This window comes from Macaca nemestrina, chromosome 2 (assembly GCF_043159975.1).
Source record: "Macaca nemestrina isolate mMacNem1 chromosome 2, mMacNem.hap1, whole genome shotgun sequence".
Taxonomy (NCBI): Eukaryota; Metazoa; Chordata; class Mammalia; order Primates; family Cercopithecidae; genus Macaca; species Macaca nemestrina.
Genome location: NC_092126.1, coordinates 186,424,886 through 186,444,233, shown reverse-complemented (window position 1 = coordinate 186,444,233; position 19,348 = coordinate 186,424,886). Strand labels below are relative to the sequence as shown.

At 34.3% G+C, this 19,348-nt stretch overlaps 1 protein-coding gene and 1 long non-coding RNA gene across 11 annotated transcripts in view; one reads left to right on the top strand and one right to left on the bottom strand.

Annotated features, from left to right (window-relative positions):
- LOC105477434 (uncharacterized) overlaps positions 1–857 on the bottom strand; it is a 67,940-nt gene extending 67,083 nt beyond the window's left edge. For all 3 annotated transcript variants that reach the window (XR_984670.3, XR_984673.3, XR_984669.3), the window contains exon 1: positions 752–857. This is a non-coding gene — a long non-coding RNA (uncharacterized lncRNA). The remainder of the gene's footprint in view (positions 1–751) is intronic.
- LOC105477433 (EPH receptor A6) overlaps positions 1–19,348 on the top strand; it is a 950,680-nt gene that overhangs the window by 259,418 nt on the left and 671,914 nt on the right. The window lies entirely within an intron of this gene.

Genomic DNA, 19,348 nt, shown 5'->3' with positions numbered 1-19,348 from the left:
GATAATCACTGGATCATTATTTTTAATAAGTAATGAAAAAATCTGAATCATTGTTTCAGGATACAAAATCAGTGTACAAAAATCAGTGACATTTATTTGCACCAATAACATTCAAACTGAGAGCCAAATCAAGAACACAATCCTATTTACAATAGCCACAAAAAGAATAAAATACCTGGAAATACAGCTAACTGAGGAGGTGAAGGATTTCTACCAAGATAGTTACTAAACACTGCTGAAAGATATCAGAGATGACAAAAACAAATAGAGAAACATCCCAGGCTCATGGATTGGAAGACTCAATATCACTAAAATGGCCGTACTGCCCAAAGGCGACAATAACCGAAACAGCATGGTACTGGTACAAAAACATTCTTATTTTAAAAATTTAGTTTTCTAAACATTCCCAAAACTACTTGTGAGTCAAGAATAATATTTTAAAAGGTCTTAGAATTTCTTAGCAAAATATTTATCACATAGTTTGACTAATTACACAGAAACACTTTCAGTACTTCAATATTATCTGAATAGTTGAAGTTTACCATTAAAATATTTTGATATCACAAGACACACGATTGCTTCAAAATATTCTACTTTGAAATTACATCAGATAACAATGTATAACTGGATACTGTGCTTAGCTTAATATCATCAGTTAAATAAAAATATTATAAGGAAATTTTTATTTGTTTTATCAGAAGGTACCTTATACAAGTTAGATGCACAGTCATAATGCAAAACTTAATTCTACCTTTAAACATCATTTCATGAACTCAATGTTAGGAAATATATATCCTCTTCTTGACAGCTCTAACTTTTTCTCTCAGAAAATCATGGCTTGAGTGAAGAGGTTGAAGAATTCTAACAACACTGAGTCATAATATCAAACTTGAAGTAACAATGCTGTAATAAACATAAAGTGACAGCACATGGCCAACATGCGCATGCACAAAGATTATCCTATGTAATGGCTGGATGTGACCTTAAACAAGTTACTTTGGGGGTACTGGAGAATATCCACTGTTCTGTCATATATGCTTTAGATATCACAGTAGCTTAATATATCCTAATATAGTACATTTCACAGATCCACCTTTAACTTATAGACCTTAAACATTTTATACAAAAGAATTTACTACAAGTACTCAGATAAAATAGAGTAATAGTATTAGGTAAATGTTGCTGCATAATTAGGTTTGTTGTTGTTTCATATACACTGTACTACTTATTTTAAGACTGAGAAATGAAATTGAGCTTTGGCTGGATTTTTGTTTTTACTTGTTAAACTACTTTTCATCTCTTTTCAGTTACTACCTGAGTATATTTTTCTAATGTCAGTAAAATAAATTAAGAAGTTGTTTCTTAGAAATTGATGAGATAAAATGGAAAATTCAGATTTGTGAGCTTTTATGTATATGATGTCTACATATATATATATATACTGAGATGGAGTCTCTTGTCACCCAGGCTGGAGTGCAGTGGTAGTTGGGATTACCCATCCCAGTCACTGTACCCGGCTCCTTTTTGTACTTTTAGTAGAGATGGGATTTAACCATGTTGGCCAGGCTGGTCTGGAACTCCTGACCTCAGGATGTCGCTATAAATTAATATTATTTTGACCCTTTCTGCAAATTATTGGACTAAGGCAATATCATTCATGTAACAGCTGTCAAAGTCTTGAGCTAACATATTGTCCTCTTGCTGAAATTTAAAACATTTGAGTCTAACAAAGACCTCATCTCCTTCAGTATTTACGTTTCATTATAGGTTAGATATGTACCGAGCAAGCATTCCTCAAATTATAGTTTGCCTTTATTGGACTTACTAAAAACTAATTTTAAAATTCATTAGTTTTATGAATTGTGGAAGTTTAAAACAGAAATATTACATATATTTCACATAACAAGTTTTTAATAAAGTTTTACCATATTAAAATTATTATTTTTCCACTTTGCAGTAATAAACTTAGCAAATGGAAAGGACATTAAGTTACATAGTTTTCAAGGAAATATAAATATAAATATGCCCATAAGCACATATACATACCTATATGCATACATGTTAAAAGTAATTTTTAACATTCATTGGTTACATTTTATTATTAAACATTTTGCACATCCTAAATGTTAAAATAGATATTTACATAACATTTATTGAATAAATTTATACCATAGGGAAAAAAATCAAAAGATTTCGTACATGGGGAATTTATTATTTAGATGAAGATATCAGAAGTATCAAGTTACATATCTAAAGAGTGTACTAATCTATAATTTATAGATTTTTAAAAGTTTCAATTTTTTCCCATTATTGAATTGCATATTAATAACATTATTTTGAGTAAGTAAATAATATGCAATTATCAGTGAAGGAATAAGATTCATTACTTTTAGTACCCTGCAATGCATGTTGAATATGGTCAGATGGAAAAACACGTAAGTTTTGTTTTCCTGTGGTCATGTCACGAAGCAGCCTTGCCTTCAGTCTGGACACTACTCCTGCCAGACAGAAGTTAAACTGCTTTTGTTCAAGAAAGCTAGCCCATGGGAAGGAAAAGACACGGATGGCCTAGAAGGGCAAGGATTGTGCTGCCCTCAGTGAAGTGGGTTCCTGGAATTTATAGACAGCTGTGGAGAAGCTTCTGTGCATGGAGCCTCCTCTGTTCTCCCAGACGGCAACAGTCACTAGAAGACCTTGATGGGGTGTTATGTCTAGACTTCTGATGGGGGTGTGCATCTGAAGACTGAACCTCAAGTTCAGTACCTTTGGAAGAGCAGCAAGGGTCCCATTGGCTAGATTTAGCATGGGCGAGTGGACATGATGATCAAACCAAAAAGACATGACTAATGAGAACCTTCCTTGAACTGAAAACTGATTTCTTTTTCCCAAGATTTCTGTAGTGCATAAGAAGCCAGAGGCACTTTTTGCCCTTAACAAAAGGGAAAAGGCCACTAGCTAGGCAGGTGGGTGTTCAGAACCCTATGAAACTGATTTAGAAAATGGAAAATACAAAAGGTGTACATTATTTTTCACCTGAGTCATGTAGAACAAGTTTCTCCTCATTGAAAGGGCCTTGTTAAGTGGAATGTGTTAGCAGCTTCCTCAGTGAGAGTGTCTTCTGAAATGACAGTAGTGGGTTACCGCTTTCCTCTGTCCATTCCTGAGACCACAGAGGAGATCTCACTGGCAGAATATCAGGGACTCTGCTAACGAAGTCTCCTTAGTGTTCAATGTGTTCATTACAACACAGTTCTCGTTTCTTCAGTACTGATCAGTCCAAAGCAATTTAAAATTATTTGTACCTTCATTTCACATTAAAACATTTTTGGCTGGTCACGGTAGCTCATGCCTGTAATCCCAGCACTTTGGGAGGCCGAGGCAGGCAGATCACAAGGTCAAGAGATAGAGACCATCCTGGCCAACATGGTGAAACCCCGTCTCTACTAAAAATACAAAAAGTAGCCAGGTGTGGTGGCACATGTCTGTAGTCCCACCTACTCAGGAGGCTGAGGCAGGAGAATTGCTTGAATCCAGGAAGCAGAGATTGCAGTGAGCCGAGATCGTGCCGCTGCACTCCAGCCTGGTGACAGAGGAAGACCCCATCTAAAAAAAAAAAAAAATCAGTTTAAGAAACATGTTACGGGAGGTTAAATCACTTGCTGAAGATACAGTATTAGTAAGCAGGCTCCCAGGAATTGAATGGAAGGGTTATGTGACTGTAATGTCTATACTGGAATTTCAATCATTATAAATTGATGGACAATTAATTTTATCAAATTTTTGGCAAATACTGAGCAAGGATTATTCATGTGAGAAGGTCAGTCTGCTTTCTAGGGACTCATTCTGTCTCCATTCTTAGATGCCTAGAGCTGTTTGGTCCCTGAGGTCTGTGGGTTCTCTGGAGAAGCATGCCTGAACTCCAGCTCATATAGCCAGAAGGACTTTCATGCTTCGTTTCTCTTAGTCTTGTTTCTCACCTTCCTGCACCTGAAGGCACACATTTCCTGAGGCATACTTTTGTGTTTGATGTTTTCATTTCCCCTGCCTCTACTTTGTTTCCACTGTCTTCTGTTCCTCCTCTTCTTCCGGATTATTCTCCACTTTAGATCTCAGTGCCTGCCTGGCAGAGGACTGGGTTTTCTTCATTCCTTTGTACTTTGATCCTCAGCCTCTATGATTTCCTCCCAGTGTCTGTGTCCCTTGATTCCCTCAAATGCTAATAAGCACTGGTCACTCTACCAGTGCTTGGTTGGCTTTACTGCTCAACATTCCATATGGAAAGGGTCCCAGCTAAAAGCAACATCTAGGTGTGATACTCGAGACACTAAGGTTTGGGAAAAGGATTGCCTGTGGTTTCAAAGAGCATCTTTCTAAGGGCAGCATTCAGTATGTTTTATCACCAGTGAGACACTAAATAGAAACTGGCTTTAGGGCCAGAGCAGAGTTCTTACCTTCTTCTATGCCAAGGTTATTTGCCAAATCTTCAAGGGGATAGGACAGAGAAAGCCAGGAGAGATACTAGTGTGGCAGAGTGGTCACTCAGGCAGTCTGGAAACCAGGTTTTACCAATTGGTAGAAAACTATGTCATACTTCAACAATTTGTGAAGCTGTACCAGTGAGAATTGAATATAAGGTCTAACTCTTACATGTCTGAAAAACAAAAATTTAAGACATTACTGTGGAAAAATAGTTAACTAATATCAAACTTGTTGATAAGATGCTGAATATTACATGACCTTTTCACAGTTTGCTTTTTTAACATTTGATGACATAACTTAAGTTTTAGAAATTAAGATCATACTTGAGTCAAAAGTCTATAGGCTTATTTTTGTTTATTCATTTTTTGTCCTGTAATCTTTCTGATGGTGATCTATCAACAATCTGAAATTAATGAAAATTAGCTTTCCCCTTGATGTTGCCCTCAAAATGCGGAGAATTCCAGAGTCTCAGAAATCTGTCATTTTCCAATGCCACATGTTATTTTCAAAAGGAGCTACCCAAACAAATAGAAATCAAAACGACCTATGCCTGTTCTCCACTAGATTTGTGTATCAGTAGCTTCAAATCCTATTATATGTAAATGATAATAAAATCTTAGGTTGCTATTCCCTTGGCTCCACAGCAGAGACAGTTTTCACTCTAGGAATCTCTAAAAGTAGGAAGTGACTTCTCTAGAGCATTTGGTAAGCCTGTCAAACCATAACCACTTTGAAAGTTGAGTAAGTCATTAGTTTTATGACCTATCTAGCTTAAAAACATGGAAAACTGATGTGATGCTGATTTAATTGAAAACACACAGGGAGATTATTTTCATCACTTCCTGAATAAGGGATAAAGCAATATAAATTATATTGAAATTTTGTCTGTATTTAATTGCTGAGTAGTGTACTGCAATTTATACTTTAAGTACCAATTATTTTAATGTAATTATATTTAATTATTATAATTGCTATTCATATCTTATGTTCTAATAGAGACATATCATATTGAGTGCCTTTTTCACAAAATTACTATATTCCCTTCATGCCAGAAAACAGAATAGGGAATTTACCTTAATTTAGTGGTAATAAGCTATTTGTTTCTTCATGTATTTCAAACTGTTTCAAAATGGATTAAGTTACTAATCTTTATCTTTTTTATTAGGTTATTTTGACCAGGATGTTTTATAACAATTCTGGCAACCCTTTGAAATTAAAAAACAGAAATAGCATGCTTTGTTTGTATATAAATTATGGCTTTATATATTTTATACATTTACGTGTAGATCACACTATAAATTCACATCTTTTTTTCTCCCGTGGGCATTACAGTATAAATAAAAGGGTGGTTAGACATTGTACATTTTTTGCTCTAAATTTATAATGCATTACAATATATTAAACTAAATAAGTTTGTAAATGATAGCACATATAATATTTGAAAATTCAAGAAATAGAAGGGAAAAGGCAATCTACAGTGACTAGAAAACAAATTCCAATTCATTGCCTCATATGACCTGAATTTAATTTGCTTACATTTTTCAAGAGAAACACCTATTTACCGTGTTCTTTTTGATATAGTACATATAAATCTGAAATACCGTGTTTCAGCTTGGGTAATGGAGTCATTACCTCAATTTTAAACATTCTGTAACCTGAAATTGGGATTTAAAATGGACTCATTGGCTGAGCAAAATTACCACAAGTAAAAACAATTTCTAGAAACTTAGAGTCGAGATTTATTTTTCAAATTGCTTTTTTAGATAGAATGAGGAATAATACTCAGGAAACTTTGAAAGCATGTACCTTTCGAACCAAGAAAAATTTACCAGTATACGTTGTAGTGAATAAAAGAGTTAGATGTTTTAACGCTTGTTTACACTAATAATTACAGTAATAATATTGAACATTTATAGTGTATTTAGCAGTTGCAGCCATTTACCAAAAATTCAATGTGTATTAATTTTCACAAAAGCCTACTTGTACTTAAGATACTACTCTTCCCTCTTCCATTTTCCTAGGACAACAGGCACAAACCAACACTGTCTCAAGAAAATTAGGTTATGTGATTTCCCAACCTGATCAATTTTCAGACAGTAAAGCATTTTGCAAATAGGTTTTCCTTTATGTTCCCTATATGATATGAAAAATTCCGTAGTCTCAGAAGTCTTTGCCATTTTCTATGCTGTAGGTTAACTCAGAAGGGATCCCCCAAAACTAACTGGAAACAATATTAAGACCTATGGATCAGAGTATCAACAGCCATAAAAACAAAAATATCTGGAGATCAATGTACACTGGATACTTGCTTTTTTTTTTTTTTTTTTTTGAGACGGACTCTCGCTGTGTCTCCCAGGCTGGAGTGCAGTGGCGTGATCTCGGCTCACTGCAAGCTCCGCCTCCCGGGTTCAGGTCATTCTCCTGCCTCAGCCTCCCGAGTAGCTGGGACTACAGGCGCCCGCCACCTCGCCCGGCTATTTTTTTTTTTTGTATTTTTAGTAGAGACGGGGTTTCACCATGTTAGCCAGATGGTCTCGATCTCCTGACCTCGGGATCCACCCGCCTCGGCCTCCCAAAGTGCTGGGATTACAGGCGTGAGCCCCCGCGCCCAGCCAGATCACTGTTTTTAAGAAGGGTACATTCCAAACAAATGTTTTCCTAAGAATTTGACTAAATTAGACTAAGTGGAACAACTGTTTATGTAAAACTATTTGTGGAGGTTTTTTGCATAGGAAGTGTATACGGAAGTTCAAAGGCATAGACTGTATCCAAGAGAAAAAAGTTGAATGTAGGGGTCATGATTTAATAACTTTGTGACCCTGAAAAATACACTTGATCTTTCAAACCTTCAGTTTTTTATTCTGTAAGATAATATTTTCTGTTCTGTAAGATTAGGCTAATACATATGTTAAATAATATTTGTGGTGATTAAAGGGAGAATGACCACATTGTATTTAGTGTGGAACACTATACACTCATTGAATGTTAGCTGTTTGTTATTACATGAATATATTTATTGTAAAGGCCATGTATTTTTGTTGCTGCGAAGATGACTCTCAGTCTGGTTGTTTCTTATCATTGTAGTGCTTTAAGAAAAATAAATTTGAACCTTTGAAAAAGAGAAATACTCAGTCTTCATGTCTGTATCTTCAAAGTTAGTGTTCTAGTATCTGGCCTGAACATCTGCTTCTTGGTAGGGAGATTGGTGTTGTGGAGGGTGATGAGGCCCACTTGCTTTCTGATGGGTTGAGAACCACTGTGATAGGGAACTTGGTGTACTGAATTATTCTCAATTAAAATGTTTTTTTTTTTAATGCTATATTTTGGGTTAACATTTTTTCTTTTTTTAAAGAAAAAAAGAAAAGAAAATAACATATTATCACCATATGTAACAAAATAAACAAAAGATAGAACATTTTCCCTGGGAAAGCATAGCTTTGATTTTACAAATTCTTACCACTTTTACTCTTTCTTTTATTTAACAGTGTGTGTGTACACCCAGATCTTATGCTGCACCTGTCATTGTGCTGAGCAATGGGGATATCACAGAGAAGGTTGGAACGAGAGTGACAACAGGAGAGACAGTTATAGACAAAATGTTAATCAAATAGAGATCACAGTTTTAGTCCTGTCAGTATATGGATACTCCCTTAACTCCAAATGCATGGCTTCTATAAATTGTCTTGGAGGACTAGGCTTAGGCCTGAGCAAAAATAAGGCGTTTGAGTTTTCCCTCGAATACCAATTTTGAGGTTGGTTTATTTCAATGAATGTGGAAGACAACAGTATATCTATAAATCTGGCTGAGTGAATTAACTCAGCAGGTCTATTACTATTATCATTACCATAATTCAATGAGTTACTAACATTCTTTTCTTAGGGTATAAAAAAGCTGGTTACCAATGGTATTGGTGCTTTTTTCAACTTGAAGTGTGACTCCTTGATGGAAGAAGCCATATTATAATATCGAACAATTCTATTTAGACCTATCCAGGTACATCAGGAGAACATATATGAACCAACATGGGTCAAAGAATGAGACAAACTTAGGTTTCTTCCATGTTTCACTATTTATTGGCTGTATTAGTGAGAGTTACACAACTGCAAAAAAAAAAAAAAAGAAGAAAATCCCAAATGTATCTATGACTTAACCAATAAAAATTCTAAGCAGCTCTCAAATACGGAGTGATTCAGGGAGCTAGGCTTCTGCCATCTCGTAGCTCCAGCCTTGTGTAGGGTCTCAAATCCACTTGGTGGGTAGAATAAGAGAACCTGGAGAAGGCTGACTAGCTTATTAAATATCTTTACCTGGAAGTGACACAGTCACCTTTATTATTGGTGAGAACCCACCAACAAACTTACTTGGATAGAAATCGGAGCTGAGAAATATAATCCTTGGTTATATAGCTACTTCCTTGATGTAAGTCTATAACTTTTGGTGGATATCTAGCCATCTTACCAAGCTAACTCTATGACTTTGAAAACTAAAATTCTATCATTCTGATTCCTGATTTAAAAGAGGAGTAAGACTGGATGCAGTGGCTCACTCCTGTAATCCCAGCACCATGGGAGGCTGAGGCGGGTGGATCGCTTGAGGTCAGGAGTTCGAGACCAGCCTGGCCAACATGGTGAAACCCCTTCTCTACCAAAAAATACAAAAATTAGCTGGTCATGGTGGCATGCGCCTATAATCCCAGCCACCCGGGAGGCTGAGACATGAGAATTGCTTGAACCCGGGAGGCAGAGTTACATGGGCTGAGATCATGTAACTACACTCCAGCCTGGGTGACACAGCAAGACTCCGTCTCAAAAAAAAAGTAAAAATAAAAAAAAAGCAATAATACCCCTGAATGATAGGTAATGAAGATTAACTGAAATAGTGTGCGTAATACTTGATATACAGTCTAATCGTAATATGAATTCTCAATATATGGTAACATGCTATAATTATTATAATCATGTGATCCATACTCTGTATAGGTGGAATGATCACTTCCTTCTCCATCTCTTTAGGGTGATGTAATAGTTTTATTCCATTCCTCCCGAATGCTGATTAATCTTATCATTTTATAATATTACAGCTATTTATGACCTTTTTAAATGAACATTCTTTCCCATAGGAGTAGTAATACCAAATACTTTCTTTTTGTATCTAGGACTTCTGTCAGGGAAGAATTTCAATTCTGAGATTGAAAGTGGCTTTTTTGGGTTAGTAACTATATCGCTTCAGACACAGCATGCATAGAGCAAGGGGGTTACCTCTGGGATTGGCTAAGTCATGGCCAGATGATCCTCCATGCTGCTGACCCTTACAGCATTAGAAAACCTATACTAGTCACAATATAAGGAGTTCTCTCTGCTATGTAGCATCAAACTCATATGACCTTTCAATAAAGTTCCTTTTATTCTGTGTCCTGAAATATATGGTTACTGTTAACGTGTCATGTTGATTGTTATATTTAGTTTCATATTTGTAAACTACATAGCTGTTTTTGTTTTCACATGGAAATTATGAAATGCTATAGCAAATCATCAGTTTCTGTTATTACACCCCTAACAGTAAATACTTCTAAACTATTAAAGAGTGACTTGAGTAGAATTTAATATTCTTGTCACGATATCAAAAGTAAACAGTAACTTTTAATCACTTTCTATTCTCATTATAGCTCCTGTCATAACAACTATTTTCTGAGTTTTTAAATGGAAGAACAAGCAAGCAACAATTTAACGTCACTTGTCATCGTGTCTTAAAGATTGCGTTGTCGCATTAGTTTAACTTCAAATCAAAGTTTAGAAATATTAGTGCTAGGCAGCTATTTATCTTGAGTTATTAACATTTCTTGGTTATTAAAATCTGGTTATTTCTTTGAGGTTTCAATGATTGAAATATAAACTAGAAAGAGGAAAATGTCAAGTGTATCTCATTCTGATTAGTATTATAATTGTAAAGTTGTTTTAGTCTTGCTACATAAGCTATTATTTTAGCCTTCACATTTTAAAAGGCTTCAACATTTTATTGGGAAACATCTGCAGGAAAACAATATTTTAGAGACAGGGAAAGAAAAGAGGAAAACTAAAGTGCTGCAGTGTTAAAGATAAAGAGTGTAGCCTTTATTAAATGAATGTGATGTACCAAAACGTGTACAGGACTTTGGGTAAGAAAACCTAGGTCTGACTCCCCGTACTAGCTGTATGAGATCTTGAGTAAGGTAACCTATAATTTGGAAGTTTTCATTTTCTTCTCTTTAAGATGGAGAGAAAAATTATTCCCATCCCCTATGATTAGTGTAAGATTTAAAAATTGAATAAGAGAAAAGGGCTGCCATTAAAACTAGTAAATACAGAAAACTAGCAGTCTGTTTTTAATCAAAACTATTTTCAACTAAAATAAAAATTTTAATGAAAGAAGCATAATATTGTTAAAAAGCATCCTGCTTTCTATAGTTGTGACCCTGCCTCCCACCTTCCTTTTCAGAATTACGTGGCACAGGCTGATAACGCTTACTATTATTCACACTCTCATGAGACTAATGAAATTCCTGATTTTTAGCTGGACTTATGGCTACTTAAAAATAATGACCACATTTCCTATCCTGCTTTTCAGTGATGTGTGGCCATATGACTAAGTATGTGAGGGCAAGTGGTGTGTGTAACTCTGGGATACATCCTTAGAACAGTGGTTCACAAAGTTTGTTGCTTATCATCATCACTTGAAGGATTTGTTTAAAAACAAAAACAAAAAAAAACAGATGGTTAAATTCCATCCTGGAGTTTTAGATCAGTAAGTCTGGAGAAGAGCTTGAGAATTTGCATTTCTAGTAAGTTCCTAAATGATGCTGATGCTGCAGCTTAAATGATATTGTACTTCAAAAACCTCTGCTTTCTTGTTTTGTTTTTCTTCCACTCTAATGCTCAGAACATGAATGTGATGGCTCAGGATGATTCTAGAACCAAAAGTTTAAGGACCCTATCCTAGGGATAGTAGATAAGACACATAGGACTGAGGACCTAATATGAAACTCATTAATAGTGATTAAGACTTTTTGAGCTGGAAGCAATGGGTTTTGATTTGATAATGCTGTTACTTTTAACTTTGGCCTAACAAAGCTATTTTATATGTATCCAAATATATGGAGGAAAATGTATTTGCAAAATGTGTATGTGTGTGTTGTAACCTAAGGAAATACACACACACACACACACACACACACACACATATACATGTCTATATCTATATCTGTATAGTTGAGCACTGAGTTTTTCATAGGAAATATGAGTAGTTTAAATATTTAGAGTAGCTTAAAAGTATATTATTGTATAAATTTATATTTTAAATCTATGAACATTTCACAGAACTACAAGGGTATATGATTAATAATGAGATTTACGGACTTCGTACATATTGAGAGTACTTGGCTTTCAACCTCATGCCTCATGACTTTTCTAAACTACTGAATGTAACTCAAAAGAAGAATATAACCTGTCATGGGTTATGCCAAAGTAGGCATTTAAAAAAATCTCAGTGAGACATCGGAGAAAAAAGTCAGTATATTCAGTTATCTTTTACTGAAAGCTAAAATCATTGGTAAACCTTTACCTATTTTATATGATTCTAAAATTTTCTTAAGTTTTGAATAATCAGGAGTGGTTTCAATAATAAAAATGTCAATTTTAATTAAAGTTAAAAACCAAAAGTTACTGCTTATTACAGTATAAGGGATGTAGTATAATCTTTTTTATATTCATATTTAGATCTATGGAGAGCAAAAGACATATGTCAAATAAAGTCTATCATCTGTTAACAAACTTTCTAAATTATAAGTAACTCAGTGTTAAATGGCCACACCTCCTAATGTTTCCTCCATTTTAGTTCCCTACGTAGTTTATGAGTTCATAAACATTTACTTAAGTAAAAATTTAAATTCCAAAAGAAAAAAATCCAATTTGGGGTCATTTCATTAATGTTTATCTTTAAAGCAGTTACTATGATATTATGAAAAAAAGAGAAAATACAGTTTAAGCTAAAAGAATTTGAATGTTCCAAACACAAAGAAATGATAAGTATTTAGTAGAGTATTAGCTGGTTTATAAAAATGACATATGCAATATCATTAATAAAAGAGAAATAAAAAATATGTAAATGGAAAATAGAAAAGTATTTTTTAAGAAATGACATAAAGAAAATTTTAAATAATTGAGCCATCAAGATTGACATCATTGCTATATTTTGTTTCCTCGCAGTCAAAGCTAACAGACATAATCAGTTATATAATTTATTCTTCCTTTTTTTCAGAGATAAAGGAAATATACTAACTTTTAAACAAAACAAAAGGTTTTACATTGAAAGCATTGAATTTTAAAAATGGGAAAAACATATTGTGAATCTGAAAATACAAGTTATAGCTGAATGACCCTTTCAGTGAAGATAAAATCACATTGGTTCTTTTTTTCAAAGAAATAATCATATGACACTTCTAATATATAGCTTTATATAAAAGATAGTTGATTAAAATTTATATCTTCACTGCCAGATTGGAAGACCTTTTGTATGGAAATGCATGCCATATCTGGTGTCATATATGTCATATGTCAAGCTTGTATCCGTAATAGGTAAAATAAATGTTTTTTTAGTAATTGATGAAATAACAAAATTTAATACTAAGAAATGTTTCCTGGTGTTTTAATCACATAGCAGATAAATCAGAAGAATGTATGTAGCTAATGTGTCCAAAAAGAGAAGTCAAGTAGGCAGTGGTTATTAAATCACATTTCTTGATGTGAGTATTGATGTGGGTGAGGATAATATGATTACCGATGCCACAGTTCTACTCCTATCAAATTAAAATTTTGCAAAAATAGTAGAAAATGAATCTTACGCTTAAGAATTTGAATTTAGAAAACTTAAGTTATGAGATAAACAAACAATAATGGCACTCACATAATATTTACAACATGCCAAGCACTCTTCCAGTGCATCGTATGTTGGAATTAACAAAGTTCTCACAATGACTTTCTGGGTGGTATCATTAACGCTCTCATGTTGTGAAACTCAAGCTCGTGTAGCTAGCAAGTGCTGGACCCAGGGATTGGATCAAGTCTGATTCATGAGTGTATGCTCTAATCAGACTTTTATTCTATACTTCTAAAACATCCAAACAATTTACTTTATTTTTTGTATCTGATTATTTTAAATTATTTGCATATTATTCAATTTCCAGGACTATTGGAAGTAGTAAATTTAATTTAACTTTTAATATGTGGAATTACTAAACTCTCCCTTTTTTATGTAAGCTTTCTTATGTGTTAGATCTGAATAGGCAACACAATTTATGGGAGAGCCAAAACCATTCTAGGGAAGATATGGAAAAATAAAACAGAAGGATTTGAGTGCATTTTAAATGTGAATGTGATGATGTTATGTGATTAACATTTATGAAATGTTAACTTATGCGATTATCTTTACCTAACTTTTGATGAAAAAGTAGTTGAACCTCTAGGACTTTTTCAAAAACCCTATGACAAAGAAGTCAGTAAAGTGGAAAAAAATAACACTTTTTGTTATGAATCTACAAAAATAGGGGTTTCTGGAACACTTTGTAGTCTATATTATAACACTACAATCCACTATGTCAATCAAGAAAAAGGGGATATAATTGATAGGCTGCTCTGTCCACAACTGATGAATATTTGTTGCTATTTGATGGTTGCTAACAAATTGGTGGCTTCTGCTGTCAGCAGTGCTATCAGAGTACAGTTCTATTATATTCTCATTAACATAATGATAAATTAACATTAAGAAAACACTTTCTGTAAGAATTTATGAGATTCTGTGCTATTAAGCATGTTACAATGTGGACAGAAAATTTGCAGAAGGCTGTATAATAATAAAAACTTTAAAAATATATTTGTAGAAGTAGTCAGTGACCTGAGAGTTTAGACTGTTGATGACTGGCTTGTTCATATGTTAATGTGAAGTAATTATTCCAGTGAATTGAAGCTGAAAGTCAACATGTATATTCATTAATTTAGTTTAAGCTTCCTTATTGTTAATCACAGTTGAGGTATCTATTTTCAGCAGACTGATCCATAACTTTCCCATCAAGGTTTGCCAACCATAAAATCTAAACATTTTTTTTCCTGCCAACTTTCTAATTTCTAATTAGGAAATACTTTGTGACTCTTTAAAATCTTAAATCCTTGTTTGTCTTTATGAACTGACTTTGTGGGTCAGAAATCTGTTAAATATTGCATATAATTTGTCTTTTGATATTCACTAATATTTCACAATATTTATAAGCATGTTCAGTTATTAAATGATTAGCTATTTCTTAATAAGTACCTCTTACTGATAGTGTGTTATGTCAGAAACAATATCATGTGTTTACGAAACCCTCCTTTTTTTCTTTGTGACTCATCCTAATGAAATTTCCCAGCATATCTTATAGCCGAGTGGGATCATGTGACTTGGTTCTGGCTACTGGAATGTTGATTAAAGTAGAATATGCCACTTTCAGGTCTTGCTCATTGAAAGGGCTTCCTTATTATCTACCAAGCTCGCTCCATCTTTCTTCTCACATCCTGATGATGAAAATCCAGTGGAGGACCCCAAAACCCTGAAGATATATTGAAGTGTAAGATGGAAGTAACCTAGATCCTGAATGATCATATGGAGCAAATTCCTACTGCTGACTACATTGGACTATGAAGTGAGTGAGAAATAAACCTGTAGTGTTTACACTAATGAGACTGTCCGAGTTTTTGTTATTGCTGTTAGTCTACCTTGACCAATATATTTGTGCCTAGCACAAAATTGGAAGTTGGAGAAAATTAAAAACAAAGGAGTGTCTCCACCATGTATGTGTATATTTTTGTAGATCGCAAGTTAAAAGTCACTATAAAAGGCCATAGTTATTTGGATACTATTGTATTGGGCAAAGCAACTCTACTATGAATGCAATAAGAAGTAGCAAAACAAAGCTAATAAAGAGAAGCTGTTCTTTTTTTTTTTTTTTTTTTTTTTTTTTTTTTTTTTTGAGACGGAGTCTCGCTGTGTCTCCCAGGCTGGAGTGCAGTGGCGCGATCTCGGCTCACTGCAAGCTCCGCCTCCCGGGTTCACGCCATTCTCCCGCCTCAGCCTCCCAAGTAGCTGAGACTACAGGCGCCCGCCACCACGCCCGGCTAGTTTTTTGTATTTTTAGTAGAGACGGGGTTTCACCGTGTTAGCCAGGATAGTCTCGATCTCCTGACCTCGTGATCCACCCGCCTCGGCCTCCCAAAGTGCTGGGATTACAGGCTTGAGCCACCGCGCCCAGCCGAGAAGCTGTTCTTCACTTCAAAATTGAATTTCATTTCTGTAATCATAATAGAATAAGAAATGCAGTCATCTAGAGATCAAAGCATACAATAAGTGTACTTTATATATATCTATATATTTTATATATATAGATATATGGAGCTTAACATTCTCTAAGCAGTTTTGATGACACAATAGTAAAGAGATCAGTTTTTAATGCAATACTATATATTTCTGATTATCAGGCAGACAAATTAACAAAGAGATATAATAACGACAATCATATTTTGAGTGCTTCTCAGATGCAACCATAATTTGGGACCCCATTATATACATTATCCTACTTAATGGCTACAAACTGATTTTGGAGATATTGAACAAAATCAGAGAGGCTAATTTGCCCATGTCATGTAGCTCTTGAGTACTAAGGGTAAGATTTATCCCTAGGCCCAGCCTCTTTCAGAGATAATACACTGTTCATTATGTGAGCAGAGACTGGAGTAGGTAAGTAGGAACCAGAAAGGATAACTGAGATAACTGAAAGTACATGTTCCAAATATTTTTCCTTTATTTTAAAAAGTTGAAATAAATTTCAGTTACTCTGAACCTTATTAAAGTGATATACCAAGTGTTTCCTATTATTTCCCATTTTCACTTGTTTGGGCTAAAGTGTCTATATATTTTAGACATTGTTGTTGTAATTTTTTTCTACATAATCTAACCTAATATTAACCACTCCCTGAATATTGTGTTGGAGAAGGTAATGAGATTTTAAAATAATCATAAATGGAAATAAGATAAATGATTAAAACATCATCTCTATTATAGAATAAAATAAAGATTATCAATAAAGTCTATAATTATTTGATAATGAAGTTTAGTATTGTGAATGTAAAACCATTTTATAATGTATTATGATGCAAATTTTCAACTTAGGGCACACTGTCTCTGATTTGTCATTTTTACTGTGGTGAGTAAATCATCATAACTGTATTTTTGATCAATTCAAGCTTTTACAGTAAATTTTGAACATATAAATTATTTAATACAGGAATAAGGAAAATGAATCCAATACTTAGAAAAAAAATGAATTAATTAGAACATATTAAAAGTGAGCTTTGCAGATATCTATTGTAACTACTTCATTTTACAAAGGAAGATTCAGAGACATTGAGTGGCTTTTCTAAAATGTCACTGATAGGATGAAATCGACTACAAAATCTAGTTCCTTTGTTCCCATGATATGTCCACTCTCTCCAGTTGTTGTTTGTCGGTCTGTGTGGCCACTGCATACCTTTTGAGTGACTTTATTTAATTTCCAAATAAGTTATAATTGAATATTTGACTGGGTGTCATGTTGTTCATGTGGGAATAATCCCAAAGGCCCAGTGTGTCTCCTCCAAATGCCCATTTGGAGTTCCTGTTCATCTCTCATTCATTTAAGCAGGTTTTTCTGTCTGGGACAGATTCTAGCCTCCAATGTCAGGGATACACCTGAGCACTGAGAAACTTCTTGAAGGTGTAACTTTACTTTTAGGTTTCTGTTAGTAAAATCTAAATAGGTATTTTATTTTTTGGAAATATGTGGATTATCAAACTTTAAAATTCTTTACAACATGACACCTTGATATTTACAAAATAAATCTTCCTGAGTTTAATGCAAAAGATTGATTAAATATCTTATTCTTATTTTAATTTTATTTTTCTTGATTTGTAGTTCTCTAATCAGACAGATCTGTATTCAGTTTCAGCTCTGCCACTTACTATTTTGACTATTCATTGACAAATAACTACTCTAAATTTCAGTTTCCTCCCAAATGATAAGGAAACATCTCCCTGTTGGAACTCTTTATCCAAATTGTTTGGCCTATCAACTTGCTCGATCAATAAAACGTGCCAGAGATGATATCTGGGACTTTGATGGCTAGGTCATCAGAAGCCTTTCCCCTTTTCTCTGGACTTCTTGGGACTCAGACTTTCTCTGGAGGCACTGAGCCACCATGTAAGAAACCCTCATAGCTTGTGATCTTCATGCTCGAGAGCTACATTTAGGTAATCTATCAGCAGTATCAAATAAGTCCTTTCTTCCAACCATCCTCAGGAAGACACCAAATGCATGAGTGAAGCAATCTTGGATTCTCTATCCCAGACTGTCCATATCAGACACAGAGTAATCTTAGTCAATACTACATGGAACAAAGCATTGTTCAACTGAGTCCTAACCAAACTCCTGACCTATAGAACTGTGAGATACAAAAAAATGATTGTTATTTTAAGCCATTAAATGTGGGTAGGGGGATGGTGTATGACCACAACATTTAGGTCAAAAAAATATTCCTAAGGCCCAATATATTGTAAATTTAATGAAGAGCTGTTAAAGGATACAGACGTATGCTTTGTACATAATTATACAATTATGTACAAATATGATTAAACTTCTATGCTTTTGCTGTTGTGAAGAGTGCTGCAATGAAAATATACATGCATATGCCTTCATAGTAGAATGATTTATGCTCTTTTGGGTATATACCCAGTAATGGGATTGCTGGGTTAAATGCTGGTTCTGTTTTTAGCTTTTTGAGGAATTGCCATGCCACTTTCCTCAATAGTTGAACTAATTTACACTCCCATCAGCAAAGTATAAGCATTTCCTTTTCTCCACAACCTCGCCAGCACCTGTTATTTTTTGACTTTTTAGTAATAGCCATTCTGACTGATGTGAGATGGTATTTCATTGTGGTTTTGGTTTGCATTTCTCTAATGATCCATGATATTGAGCTTTTTTTCATTTGCTTTTTGGCCACATGTATGTCTTACTTTGAAAAGTATCTGTTCGCGTATGTCCTTTGCCTAATTTTTAATAGGATATTTTTTTCTCGTAAATTTATTTAAGTTTCTTATAGATGCTAGATATTACATCTTTGTCAGATGCACAGTTTGCAGAAATTTTCTTCTATTCTTTAGGTTGTCTGTTTACTCTATTGATAGTTTCTTTTGCTGTGCAGAAGCTCCTTAGTTTAATTTGGTCCCATTTGTCAATCTTTGCTTTTTTGTGATTGCTTTTGGCATATTTGTCATTAAATCTTTGACCATTCCTATGATATTTACCATCCAGAATGGTATTTCCTAGGTTGTCTTTCACAGTTTTCATAGTTTGGGGTTTTACATTAAAGTCTTTAATCCATCTTCAGTTGATTTTTGTATATAGTATAAGGAGGGGATCTTGTTTCAATCTTATACCTGTGGCTAGCCAGTTATCCCAGCACCATTTATTGAATAGGGAGTTCTTTCCCCATTGCCTGTTTTTGTCACCTTTTTCAAGGACCAGATGATTGCATGTGGCATTATTTCTGGTTTGTTTATCCTGTTCCATTGGTCTATGTGTCTGTTGTTGTACCAGTACCATGCCGTTTTGGTTAATGTAGCCCTGTAGTATAATTTGAAGTCAGGTTATGTGATGCCTCCAGCTTTGTTCTTTAGCTTAGAATTTCCTTGACTATTTGGGCTCTTTTTTGGTTCCATATAAATATTAAAATAGTTTTTTTGTTGTTGTTGTTCTGTAAAAATGTCATTGGT